We start from the raw sequence: 14621 nt of genomic DNA, 5'->3' as shown, positions 1-14621 counted from the left end.
TTAATGGCACCGGCCAGGCACAAATGCACAGAGTGGAGAGGGTAGGCTGCACAGTGCTTTGAGGGCCTGGGCTGGAAACTGGGCACCTGTGATTATAGTAGCCCAGACTGAGCCCCTAAGGTTTATGCAGACCTAAGAAAGAATGCATAAAATCTTGTGAAACCTGCTTTGCTAAGAATGCCTTTAATTTAAACAGTAAGGGTCCAAGCATAAAATGAGTTTGTTTCCCAAAGTTTTATGGCCCTTTGGTGTCACTCTATTTATCTGACCCTGACTCATAATAAGTAAACCCTCATAGTTCTTTTAATGTTATCTATTGATTGATGATTACTGCCTGACAATGATTGATGAGCTTTACACCCTTATTCCTATGAAAATTAAACCCAATAAAAGCCCATTGAGGAAAAGGCTCAAGGCCCTTCTACTTTAAGAGATGGGCCATCTTGGTCCCCAAGCAGATCATGTCTTGTAGACTTATTCTCACCCCCAGTGATGGTGGGTGGGGGGCTTTGTGGGTGGAGCGACTCCCCACACTTTTTATTCCTTTTAATCAGATTATATATTTCTTATCAAACAATTGTTATTCCAAATCCCACACAGTACCCTTCCCTGGTCTTAATCCATTTCACCACACTGTTGTAAATTTTGTTTTCTCTCACACTAAACCAAGACTCTATCCCTTACTCTCACTATTTCTCCTCCATCTAACCTCACAAAAGTGCTTTTCTTTCCTAAGTCAGCTCACATTCATTTTTCCCTCTAATAAGACTCTTATTTCTTTTCCATCTTTTATAAACAGTGGCTAGTTCGGTGATCTACCAGTTATTGCTGTTCTTCTCCAAAAGAACTCCCATTTGTTCACTGTTTGTTCACACTTTAAATCCCACAGAATACTCTCCCACTGTCTTACTCCATTTCACCTTCCCCTTGCCCTGGATCAGTTGAGGGAGGAATTTCATTGTCTCTCTCCCTATTTTTCCCTGTCTCAACCTGGGCTTTACTCCTTATTTTTATTAGTTTGTGTCTCCCATGCTCTCAAACTCATTTTTCTTTACTGTACATAGCTCATATTCATTATTCACTTTTCTACAATATTCTTATTCCTGTTCCACCATTATTAAACTTCATTCAGCTATTGTTGCTATTGACTCTGATGTGGTTTTTCTACAATTTTGCTCCTGTTGGTCCAGTGCCTTTTCATTTTTACTTCAAACCTCATAGTATACTCTTCCTTTTTCTTACCCCATTGTTCCCATCGCACTTACATATTTTATTTATGTTTTAAATTTTGTTCTCTCCCTTTCTTCATCTAGGTTCTATCTTAACTCTTATCAATTCTCCTCCCTCTTACCACTCAATAACATTTTTCCTTCCTTTAGTCATCTCATATTCCCATCACATAATTTATAATGTCTGCAATCTGTCTTCACCTTTATTAATCTTAGTTCAATCTCATTTGAGATTGTTGACATGGTAGGGAGTTCTCTTTGTTGGCATAGGTTTGGTTGTCTGCTAATACTGCTTTGTTAACCAACACCTGTACAATAGCATACAAGAAAAGGTGGGAGTTGTGACTACCAGTAAGCCCACTGGAGGGGGGAGCCCACAAACAAAGAAGCCACAAACAGCTAAAGCCTAACTATAACAGAAGGGCCTACACAAAAGGAAGAAAGGGCAACCTTAGAGCATCCAGACAAGGAGATCAAAGAGACCACACCACTGAACATCATAGAATTCCTACCATAGAAGTTCACCCCACAAAGACCGTTGGAAAAACAGAGCATCCAGAATCACAGAAACAACTGAAAAGAGTCACCTGAAATGGGGATACAAAGAAAGAAACCCCAATCGAAAGGAAAGGAAGAATCCTCAGTAAAAGAGACAAATGAAATGGAAGCAAGTGAACAATCAGACATACAAGTCAAAAGAATGGTTACAAGAATGTCCAAGGAACTCAGTGACAACTATAAGGAACTGAATGGTAACTACAACATGAAAAGGCAATAGAAACTGTAAACAAGAACCAGGAAGAAATGAAGAATACATTATCTGAAATAAAAAATACACTCAAAGGAATTACAAGCAGGCTGGATGAAGCAGAGGATTAAGTTAGTGGGCTTGAGGACAAGGTAGAAAGATACACCCAGGTTGACGGAGGTGAGGATGACTGGGGTTGGGGGTAAATGCAGACAACTGTACTTGAACAACAATAAAACAATTAAAAATATGAGTTCTGGCCAAGATAGAGGCATAAGTAGAAACCCTTTACCTCCTTGCACAACCAAAAGTACCATAGCAACCAAGCTAAAATCAATAAAAAAGCAACAGTGCCAGAAAATCAAAGTGCATGGAACTCCAACAACCAAGGAATTAGAGAAAAAACCAACCAGAACAACCAGACCAGCAAGTGGCTACTGTGCAGGCCAACTCAGAAAAACCACAGAGAGGTGGTAGACTGTGGGGGCAGGGCTAGCTGCTGAGCTCAGCTGGCTGCACAGGAGGGGCTGACTTAAGGGGCAAATTGAGACTCAGAGCTGACTGCAGGTTACAGCTGGGGTTGCCGAGGTGGGAGAAACTCCCAGTCTCACACTAGAGTTCCTTAAAAAGTGCACAATAGATGATCAGGCAAGCTGCACAGTTCTGTCTCTGGCCCCTCCCACACAGGTAGCACCACAGCCCAGCAAACAGGGTTGCCCTGCCTGGGTGAATACCTAAGGCCCCGCCCCCTTACAACCTATCAGCTGCACCAAGACAAAGAAATATGGCCCAAATAATAGAACAGAGTAGAGACTCGGTAAGAGAACTAAACAAGGAGGAGATCACCAGCTTATCTAATGGAGAATTTAAAGCCTTGGTAATCAAGATGCTCACAGATTTTATTGAGCTTGGTCAAAAAATGAAAAAAACAAATGAAGGATACCCAAAGTGAAATAAAGCAAAATATTGAGGGAAGCAACAGTGACAAGAAGGGAACCAGGACTCAAAGCAATGATTTGGAACAAAAGGAAAAAATAAACATCCATCTAGAACAAAATGAAGAAACAAGAATTCAAAAAAGTGAAGAGAGTTTTACAAACCTCTGGGACAACCTGAGACATTCCAATATCCAAATTATAAGGGTGCCAGAAGGAGAAGAACAGCAGCAAGAAATTGAAAACTTATTTGAACAAATAATGAAGGAAAACTGGTGAAGGAAATAGATTTCGAAGAAGTCCAGGAAGCCCAGAGAGTCACATAGAAGTTGTATACAAACAGGAACACACCAAGGCACATCATCATTAAGTTACCCAAGATTAAAGATAAAGAGAAAATCCTAGAAGAAGCAAGGGGAAAGGAGACAGTTACCTATAAAGGAGTACCCATTAGGCTATCAGCTGATTTCTCAAAAGAAATCTTGCAGGCAAGAAGGGGCTGGAAAGAAGTATTTGAAGTCATGGAAGGTAAGGACCTATGTCCAAGATTACTCTCTCTAGCAAAGCTTTCATTTAAAATTGAAGGGCACATAAAGTGCTTCCCAGATAAGGTCAAGTTAAAGGAGTTCATCATCACCAAGCCATTATTATATGAAACCTTAAAGGAACTTATCTAAGAAAAAGAAAAAAAATATGAAGAGTAAAATGACAACAAACTCACAACTATCAACAAATGAACCTAAAAGAAAAGAAGACAATGAAAACAAAAACTAAGCAAACAACCAGAACAGGAACAGAATCAGAGAAATGGACATCACGGGGAGGAATTTCAGTGAGGAGGAGGAAGGGAGGAATGGGGGGAAGGTACAGGGAAGAAGAAGCATAATTAGTAGGCATAAAATAGATGGGGGAAGATAAAAAATGGTATAGGAAACAGAGGACTCAAAAAACTTATATGTATAACCCATGGACATGAAGTAAGTGGGGGGAATGCTGGAGGGTTGGGTGGCAGGGTAGAGGTGGGATAAGGGGGAAAATTGGGAAAACTGTAATAGCATAATCAATAAAAATATTTAAAAAAACTAAAAACTAATACAAAACCACTTATCTCACAATTAAAAAGATTGATTAATTTTTTTTAAATAGAAACATTTCTAATAAACAAGCTAACCTTACATCTACAAGAACTAGAGGAAAAATGACAAAGTACAGAGCAAGTATAAGGAAGGAAACAACCATGATCAGAGCAAAATTAAATGACATAGAGAATAAAAGAAAAATGCAAAGGATCAATATGTTAATCCAGGAGCTGGTTCTTTGTAAAATAAACAAAATTGACAATTCTTTATCCAGACTCATCAAGAAAAAAAGAGAGAGGACCTAAATAAAAAAATCAGAAATGAAAGAGGACAGATTACAACTGATACCACAGAAATACAAAGGATTGTAAGAAATTACTACAAACAACTATATGCCAATAAATTTGACAACCTGTATGAAATGGACAAATTTCTAGAAGAATATAGTATTCCAAAACTTAATGAAGAAGAAACAGAAAACCTGAACAGATTGATAACAGCTAGTGAAATTGAAGCAGTAATCAAAAAACTCCTGTCACTCAAAAGCCCTAGACTGAGGTTTCACAGGAGAATTTTACAAAACATTTAAAGAACAGTTAGCCCCTCAGAGTATTCTAAATTTTCCAAGAAGAGGTAAGTCTCCCAAACCTTTTTCATGAGGCAAAATCATTCTAATCCAAAAACCAGATAAATACACAACAAAGAAAGAAAATTATAGGCCAATGTTGCTGATGAACATAGATGCTAAAATCCTCAACAAAATATTGGCAAAACACATCCAGCAACACATTAAAAAGATCATACACCATGATCAAGTGGGATCCATCCCAGGGATGCAAGGATGGTACAATATTTGCAAATCAATAAATATAATACATCACAAAAACAAAAGGAAAGACAACAATCACATGATCATATCAATAAATGTGGAAAAAGCATTTGATAAGGTACAGTACCCATTTATGACAAAAACACTCAGCAAAGAGTGAGCATACCTCAACATAATATAGGCAATATATGAGAAATCTACAGTCACCATCATACTCAATGGGCAAAACCTAGAAGATTTCCTACTAAGATCAGGAACAAAGAAAGGATGTCTCCTTTCACAACTTCTATTCAACATAGTATTGGAAGTTCAATACTATGCCACAGTGACAAGAAAAATAAATAAAAGGCATCCAAATTTGAAAGGAGGAAGTAAAACTGTCATTGTTTGCAGATGACATGATAGTGTACATAGAAAATCCCTATAGACTCCACCAAAAAACTACTGGACCTAACTAGTGTTTTTGGCAAAACAGTGGGATGCAAACTCAATATTTAGAAATCAAAGACATTTTTGCTCACCGGCAATGAAATATCAGACAGAGAAATCAGGAAAAAAATCCCATTTGATATAGCAACAAAAAAAATAAAGTACCTAGGAATAAACCTAACCAAGGAGTTAAAAGACCTGTACTCAGAAAACCTTACAACACTGAATAAAGATTAAGGAAGACACAAATAAATGGAAGCATATGCTGTGTTAATGGATTAGAGAATTAACATCATAAAAATGTCCATACTAAACAAAAGAATTTATAGATTCAATGCAATCCCTATTATAGTACCAATGACATATTTCACTGACATAGAACAAACATTTCAAAAATTTATATGGAACCATAAATAACCCATGTAGCTGCAGCAATTTAGAGAAAAAAGAACAAAGTAGGAGGGATCACAATACCTGACATCAAACTATATTACATGGCCATTGTAATCAAAACAGTCTGGTACTGGTGGAAGAACAGACACATAGATTAATGGAACAGAATATAGAACCCAGAAGTAAATCTATGTCTCTATGGTCAATTAATATTTGACAAAGTGGGCAGAAGCATATAATGAAGCAAAAATAGCCTCTTCAACATATGGTGTTGGGAGACCTGGACAGCTATATGCAAAAAAATAAAACTTGACCACCAATTTATACCATAAACAAAAATAAACTCAAGAGAGATAAAAGACTTAAATATAAGATGCTACACCATAAAAGTGCTAGAGGAGACATTAGGCAAGAAAATCTCATATTCCATGCAGCAATATTTTCATAGATAGGCCCCTAGAGCAAGAGACCATAAAGGGACTAATCAACAAATGAGACTTCATCTAATTGAAAAACTTCTGCCCAGCTAAAGAAAACATCAGCAAAATGAAAAGGGAACCAACTATATGGGAAAATATATTTGTCAATTATACCTCAGACAAGGGCTTGATCTCCAAAATATTTAAAGAACTCACATGACTCCACTCCAGGAAGACAAATAATTCAATTAAAAAATGGGCAAAGGACCTGAAAAGACACTTCTCCGAGGACATGCAGAGGGCCACAGACCTATGAAAGGATGCTCAGATCACAAGTGATAAGAGAGATATAAATTAAAACCACGATGAGTTGCCACTTCACACCAGTCAGAATGGCCATCATAACCAAATCAACAAACTACATGTGCTAGTGAGGCTGCAGAAGAAAGAGAACCCTAGTGCATTGTTGGTGGTAATACAGACTGGTGCAGCCACTGTGGAAAACATTATGGAATTTCCTTAAAAAAGCTAAAAGTGGAACTGCCTTTTGACCTGGCAATGCCACTCCTCAGATTATACCCTAAGAATCCTGAAACACCAATTCAAGAGAACCTATGAACCCCAATGTTCATAGCAACACAATTTACAATAGCCAAGTGCTGGAAACAGCCTAAGTGCCCATCAGTAAATGAGTGGATCTAAAATTTGTGGTACGTTTGCACAATGGAATACTACACAGCAGAAAGAAGGAACTCTTACCCTTAGCCATGGCATGGATGGAACTGGGGATTATTATGCTAAGTGAAATAAACCAGGTGGTGAAAGACAAATATCATGTGATCTCACCTATATGTGGAACCTAAACAACAAAACAAACAAGAGAGAAAAATATAACCAGAGACATGGAAACGAAGAACAAACTGATAGTAACCAAAGGGGAGAGGTGAGGGGGTTAACATAGGAAAGAAAGAGGGTTGTCAATGGACATGTATAAAGGACCCATGGACAAAGACAATAGGGGGTGGAGGATTGAATGTTGGAGGTGGGGGTGGGTAGGGTAGAGGAGAGCAATGGGAGGGAATAGGGGACAACCATAATTGAATAATAAAAAAATAAAAGAAAAAGAGAAGCCAACTGGACCATACACTGATGTATAACCGCAGTTCTGATGACATATATAGAAATAACTGTACGCAAAGTGTAACACAGTAGGTAATTTTTGCTCTTTCTAAAGCTTACAATGAAAACTAACACTGTCAGCACCTTTGTCTATTAACATTCTCATATGAGGAACTAACCAGAATTTTAACTGCCAATCCTTTCTCAATCCTATACTCTACCATTGAATGAAGCATAAATAAAAGGCTTTACACAAACATCTTAGAGAAAACAAACAAACAAACAAAAAAAAAAAAACAAGAGATGCTGTTACAGTTTAGCCAGAGTAATAAAAAAAGGTGATCTTAGTATATGGGGAATGATGTATTACATTTCAAACTAGAGGGTGATTCACAGAAGAATTCACTATGAATGTAGCATTTAATCAGTTTTTTGAATGATTGCAACCAACAAGGTGGAAACTAGGGGAATAAAATAGGAGACAATTGGAAAACTATTAAACCATGGAAGGCGAGGAAACACAAGAGATTCAGTCTATTTTGATGGAGGGGTCACAGTGTGTTTATATATACTTAACATTGGAGGGAAGGGGATTAAGAGTGAGTCCATGATCAATGTTTTCAGTGTCCTGCGAAAATAATACATGAGCATGTTCTGAGAGCCATTTGTTTGTTTATTAATTAACAAACCCATTATATTCCACTGGTGATGTAACAGTTTGCAAGATAAAAAACTCAGGAAATGTACCACTTTCCTAGGGGCCTAGAATTTTCTTTATTATGATAAAGAAAAGAGGACTTTAGTTGGCAGATTGAACACAAACAATAGTCACCTACTACATTAAGTTCTTCAAAATACTGTGGGAGAAATGTGGTTATGTCATTTATGAGACATTAATGTATAGACTTTTCCTTTTTCTGTGTTTCACCTACTGTGGTCCCTCACATATTTCAAGGTGACAGCCTTCTTTTATATTCCTTTCTTCAGGGACTTTCACCAGGCAGAAACTAAATTGAATAGTTTTGGAAAAGCCCAACTCCATTGTAATGATTATTTAGATGTCCAAAGGATCAAGGTACTAGGAATGATTTTTTTGAGGCTCCAAAGGAAAAAGGCAGTGGAATGGTAAGGGAAGAAAAACATTTGGTTGGGGGTAGAAACATGTATGGAGATGCCAGATATGCAGTTAAATCTTCAGTCTTGTGCTCACAAAAAATATCTGAACTCAAAATACAGATGTGTTAGGTAGGTACTAACTAGAGAAAATAAAAAATAAAAGAGTCCCTAGGATGGCCTCCTTGGGAACTAAGATATTTAAAATGTAGGAAGAGAGAAAGGTCCAGCAAAGGAGAAGACAGTTAAAGAGTCCATCAAAATGGCCAAGTGCTGGAAGCAACCTTAATGCCCATCAGTAAATGAGTGGATCAAAAAAATATGCTACATTTGCATGATAGAATATTACACAGCAGAAAGAAAGAAAGAGCTCTTACCCTTCACGACAGCATGGATGGATCTGGAGAGCATTATGCTAAGTGAAATAAGCCAGGCAGTGGAAGACAAATACTATATGATCTTACCTATAAGTGGAATCTAATCAACAAAACAAATAAGCAAGAAAAATATCACCAGAGACATTGAAATTAAGAACAAACTGACAGCAACCAGAGGGGAGGCCAGAGGAGGTAATGGGGGAAGAAGGGGAAAGGATTGTCAGGAATATGTATAAAGGACACATGGACAAAGCCAAAGGGAGGTAAGATCTAGGGAGAGAAGTGAGGATGGCTGAGGTGGGGGGGGGATTGGTGGAGAAGGAAATGGAGACAACTGTACTTGAATAACAATTAAAAAAGAAAAAGAAATAAAATATAAAGAACTGGAGATGAAAGTGTCTTGACGGAGATTCACAGCCTCTCCTTTTCCATCATACTTTCCACAGGCTGGTGATATTGGTTCAAAAACAGTAATTTCTCTAAGGAGTACAGTGTAATTGTGCACTTAAATTAGAATTGCATGGATCTCTTCATACCACAGGAGTGGAAGATGGATCTTAGAGCAAATCTCAACCCTCCTCACTTTAGTAAAAATAACATAGATCAATAACCCAGAAATTCATTCACATATACTACAAATATTTGTTAATTGTTACCTACGTGTAAGAAATTTTTTTAGGCTCCTGGAATATATGGAGCTTACATCTAAAGAGAAAGAAAATATACCTTGTCCAAACTCATGGACTTTGAAAAGGAAAAAGCATAAAAGAATACCTATTTCCTCTGACTTCAAACTCTCTGCTCTGTCAATTAATGTATAATTAACACTTTTGATTTTGTCTCTATAAGGAACACTAAATGAAGTTTTATATAGACCCATAAAGGAACCATCAAATGGACAGTGTCATCAGAGAGTTTTTCTATATCAGAAATCTGATCATATTACTCCTGAAAATTCTACAGTGGCTCTCTGCTTCCTTCAAAATTACATCTAAGTACACAGTGTTTCATAAATTGGCACCTGACCGATTATATTTTCACAGTGATTGCTACTCTTCTGAAAGCCAGTTTAAGACTTGTTATTCTCCCAAACCCTCCAAGCCCTGGAACCCTCCAAGCCCTGATCCACATGTTGCCTTCTAGATTGGAAATCTTACCCTCCTTCTCTTGTCAACTTTACAAATACATAAGCACCCATCAAGTCTCACCACGGTGTTATCTTCTCAGTGAAGGCATCTTTGACTTTTTTCCACTTGTTCCAGCTCCTTATCCCAGGAAGACTCATATATTCCATCTTCTACACTGTTTCAATTGTGCCTGGCACAAGCTTTCTATGAGTGATAACCATGTGGTAATAGGTTTGTTGTGTGTCTGTCTTCGTTCTTGTCTTTGAGCGCTATAATGTAAGGCTGTTTATCTATGGGTCCTTGTAACTTCTACATCCTCTATGCTCTGTATGATGCAGGACAAAGGGTAAGTGATGAAAAGTGTGTGTGCAGATATATGCAATTAAATTTGGAAATGGATATGAAAAATAATACAAAAGAGTCACCTATTATAGTGAAGATATAAATTAGGAAGAGGTTCCAAATTAAATCTTCTCAAAATATTCTCAAAAACAGTATTTTACAAGTAAATTGGTTTGGAAAATTTCAAGACAGGTGCCAAAAGATATCTGCTTTGGGAATCTGGGATGAAGAAAAAGTTTCAGGAAAATTACTGAGCTTGATTAACAAACCTATTTTAAGTAGACTTTCAAAAATTAAAACCAGTCATTTCTCAAAATCAAGCTAAGACTCCATTTAGGATAAAAGAATACTGGTTCCTCTGAGAGCCTGGCTTAAAGTGCAAAGTGTCATCTTTGCCCTGGAGATTAACCTTGGGCTTCTAAAACAAGGGTGTGGTTGATTTAGGTAGCACACAGAGTTCTACAGTTCACTCAAGATTCAGCAACATATACCAAGATCAAAGAAAAAGACCATCTCATGTCAAATATTCACATTTCCTTCCATGTCTGCCTTCTAGCTCTCCTGTTACAGTCCTATGCTGTATTCTTTAATGCATTCATGAATGGCAGCAGCTTGTCTGATGAGATCCTCATTTTTTGCCTCCCATCCTGCTTGGGCAAGCTGTACTTTGGCATCAAATTGAATGCCAGATAAGCAGAATTCTTTCTTACATGTGCAATTAAAAGCCACTGGAGTGGAGATAACAGCATTCCATAGTTAGCTGAATAATTCATGGCAAAATGTTCTCTCTTTATTCATAGTTCCTCACACCCTTGAGTTGTTAAGCAGTAGCACTCACACTAAAGTGTTGATGTTAGCTGAGATTTCTTAAAATCCTCTGATCAGGTATTTACATTTTTACATGCCTTTTACTAGAATATCTAGACAAATATAAAGAAAAGAGGAATGAGGACAAAAATAAACAGGCTTAATGAAACATGGAAAAAAACAGGCTCTGTTTTTCTTTTAAATGAGTGTTTTAAATTCAAAGCACAGAAAATACCTTCTTGTGTTTAAAACGTTTATTTTTAATTGTTTATTACTTGTTTCCTTATTATTAAAGTGATGATCAGAATTTTAAAACACTATACTTTGTTAGAAGGTCAAGGGTGGGGGAAAATAACACAGAATTCAGAGGAGCTATAGATACATGCTATTAATGCAGATGGCATACAAAAGTCACAATGGAAAACAAGTAAGGGCATTTATTCTTTTTTAGAGTATATAATTGAGCACATTTTAAGTACCTCCAAAACCTTCAAGAATAATATAATCCTTTCATGAAAATGGCTGCCTTCAATTTTAGGCAAATAATCTTAAAATAGCAAGAATTTTCTCATAGCAGAATTAGCAAATTAATAAGGATAGATTTAGTAGAGGAGAGCATAGGAAGAAGTGAAAAAAATGCTAAGGGCAATAGTTCAAATAAATATAACTGAAGAATTTGTACAATATTATATATGCATAACTGTAGAGTCTACTTCTATAAAATGAAGAATTTAAAAATTTTTTAGCTTGAGATCTTTTTGTAAAACACAAAATGAAAGTAATTTAATTTCATTTTTTTGCAAAAACATGACAGTAATACATGTACTTTTTGAAAATATTTAAACAGTGTAAAGAAATAGTTACTCCTCCACTATTTTCCATCCTATTTCCTTCTCCTCAAAAGGTGGTCATTTTCAAAATATTTGTATAATGTATCCTTTGAGAAAAATAGTTGCAAATATATTTTACATAAATATGTATATGTGTTTGGTTTTTTATTTCTATAAAGGAATCACCAGTTATTTATGTTACTTATCATAGGCTTCTCCTATATTCATGTTTCTTAGTGATTTCTATATGAACACATACTTCCTTCTTTCAATTGTTTCAATTGTTTGATATTCTGGGTATTCTTCATTGACTGAACACATATGATTTAACTAACCATATCCCTAGTAATGCTTATTTATCATGTTGCCAATCATTAAAAAAATGATACCTCAAAGAGTGATAAAACAAATTCTTACAGAAGTATCTTGACATGCTTTTGAAAATACATCTGTTAGGTAAATTCATGACAATAGAAAGGCTGGTACAAAAGGCATGAGTACTATTACATTTTGACAGGTATTTAAAATATATTTTTTGAAATTCTATATAAATTTTCAGTCTGCATAATGATAAATATAATAAACATTCCCCAACAACCTAGATAAAAATTTTATCTCTAGCCTGAGAGGAAAAATATCATATTGCTTTGATTTGTGTTTCTTTAACTAAGAGCAGGATAAAACTTTTTTCTTTAAGATTATTTATTGTTTGCATTGCTTTTTCTGTTCAACTCCCTTTCTAGTTTCTATTGGCCTATTTTTATATTTTCTACTCAGCACAAATTCTTCATAAGTTAAAGGATTTATCTCTTACATCAAATGTTTGTCAACTAAAAATGGAGTTTAGAGAAAGCTTTCTTTAAAAGAATTTAAAACCTGAAAACCATAATAAAAAATTGATAGACCTGAGTAAATACATATACATTTATATAGCAACACGTAATAAACTGAATCCAAGAACAAAAACAAACCACAAATAAAAAATCCAACATGGTGTACATACATGTACATGCTCATGTGTAATAAATAGTTTTTATGAATCAATAAGAAAATAAAGCTATTCAAAAGAATTTATATGTGCACAGTGATATGTTATAATATTTCCAAAAAGTAATTGTCATAGTAATCTTGATGTTTCTAATTGTTATTTTTTGTTCCATAACAGTAAAAATGATGAAGAGTCCATCAGCTGTTATTATTTTTACATTTTACTGTTTGCAATACATACATTTTTATGTGAGAGCCTTGTCCAAAAAAATAATATTTAAAATGAATCAAGGAATTTTTCCTCTACTAGGAATAGGGCTAGAAGTTATCCTTTTAATGTTGATATTGGCTATGGCCCATGAAAGAGCTAACGCTCATAGAGTCCTTATAATCACAGCTTCAAAATCACTAAGCTGGGAGGTAATGAGTCTACTAGGTCTTTATGTAAAAGAGAGGTAAACAGAGAACCAGATGTAAAAAATGTCAAGAGACTCAAAGGATAAACAAAATTGAATACTGCTGAATTGATAAATTAAAAACCTAACATCAGAGTTCAGCTTTTTTGTGTCATAATTGATGACAATTTATACAAAGTGATTTCACATACTGTGAAGTCACATCATACTTGCTTTCCCTAACAATGTTGTAAGAAAGGAGGTACAAGGCTGTTACAACTGTCTTCATTTTAGAGATGAGGAAACCAAGGTTCCAGTTGCTGAAACAACTTACTCAAAGTAAAAATGTTAGTCTCCATTAATTCATGATTGTTTATTGAACTGTTATGAGTAAAGCACTTATAAAAGGGGTACACAGATGATTCAGGCATAGATTCCACTTTCAAAGACTTTGAAAGATAGAATGGGACAGAATCATGTACATAAATAAGTGTAATATAATGTAGGGCCAAAGAGTGTCACAAAAGTCAAAAAACATTAATATGTAAGTTTACTGTGGAAATTTAGAACACTTGAACTTGATGGGTGGAAGTGTGAGAAGCTGTTATGGCATGTGAAGATTATCTAAAGTTAATTAAATTGAATTAACAGTAGAGACACAGATTTAAAGACAAGCAATAGATTGATAGGAAAAGAAGTAATTCAGCTTGGATAGACTCAAGTGAAAAAATATAGTAGAAGATATTTAAAAAGTAGTTAGAATTTACATGGAGGAGCTTAGGGGCTATAAGGAAAGCGAAGCAGTTGCAAGAAAATCATCTGAACAGAGGAATGAAATAATCAGAGTAAGCTTTAATAATAGTTAGAACACTTAAAAATGTTATTGACACTGTGTTTGCAGATGTTACCTTGGCTCACCAACATGTCCAACTCATCTCTTCTTTAGGACACAAAAAGATTGCACATCCCTACCCTCTTAAAGATGGGTACAGCCATGCAACTTGCTTTGGTCAATAAGATATATGCAAAAGTAATGGGTGTCTCCTCTCCAGGGAGCTGATGGACAAGTCTTCAAGTTCTTTTCCCCAGCTAAGTCCATCACCACTGGATCTCTTTGTAGACTTTATGTGTGTGAAAATAAACATTTATTTTGTTACTACCTGGAGATTAGGATTTATATGTTACTTCAGTATTATATAACCTAGGCTAATTTTACACTATGTTTAGTGCTTTCAATGAATTAACAAAACTAAAGCTGATTTTCAGCTGTCAGGGAGTTTATATTAATATTAAAATGTTGAACTGTTTTTGTACTGTTGGTAAATAACCATTGTCCAAATTAATGTAACATCCTCCATGCCCTTACCTTTTTACTCCATTATCAGTCATGCTGTCAAAACCTCCCATGACCTAGCAATTAAAGGTTATTAGCTGGTGCAACAAGAGCCCAACTATAGCCTGAA

General features: G+C 35.7%; 1 protein-coding gene across 5 annotated transcripts in view; it reads right to left on the bottom strand.

Moving 5' to 3' along the window:
* NRG3 (neuregulin 3) overlaps positions 1-14621 on the bottom strand; it is a 1217216-nt gene that overhangs the window by 463222 nt on the left and 739373 nt on the right. The window lies entirely within an intron of this gene.

Source organism: Desmodus rotundus, chromosome 4, assembly GCF_022682495.2.
Source record: "Desmodus rotundus isolate HL8 chromosome 4, HLdesRot8A.1, whole genome shotgun sequence".
NCBI classification, from domain to species: Eukaryota; Metazoa; Chordata; class Mammalia; order Chiroptera; family Phyllostomidae; genus Desmodus; species Desmodus rotundus.
This window is presented reverse-complemented; position numbering and strand designations above follow the sequence as displayed.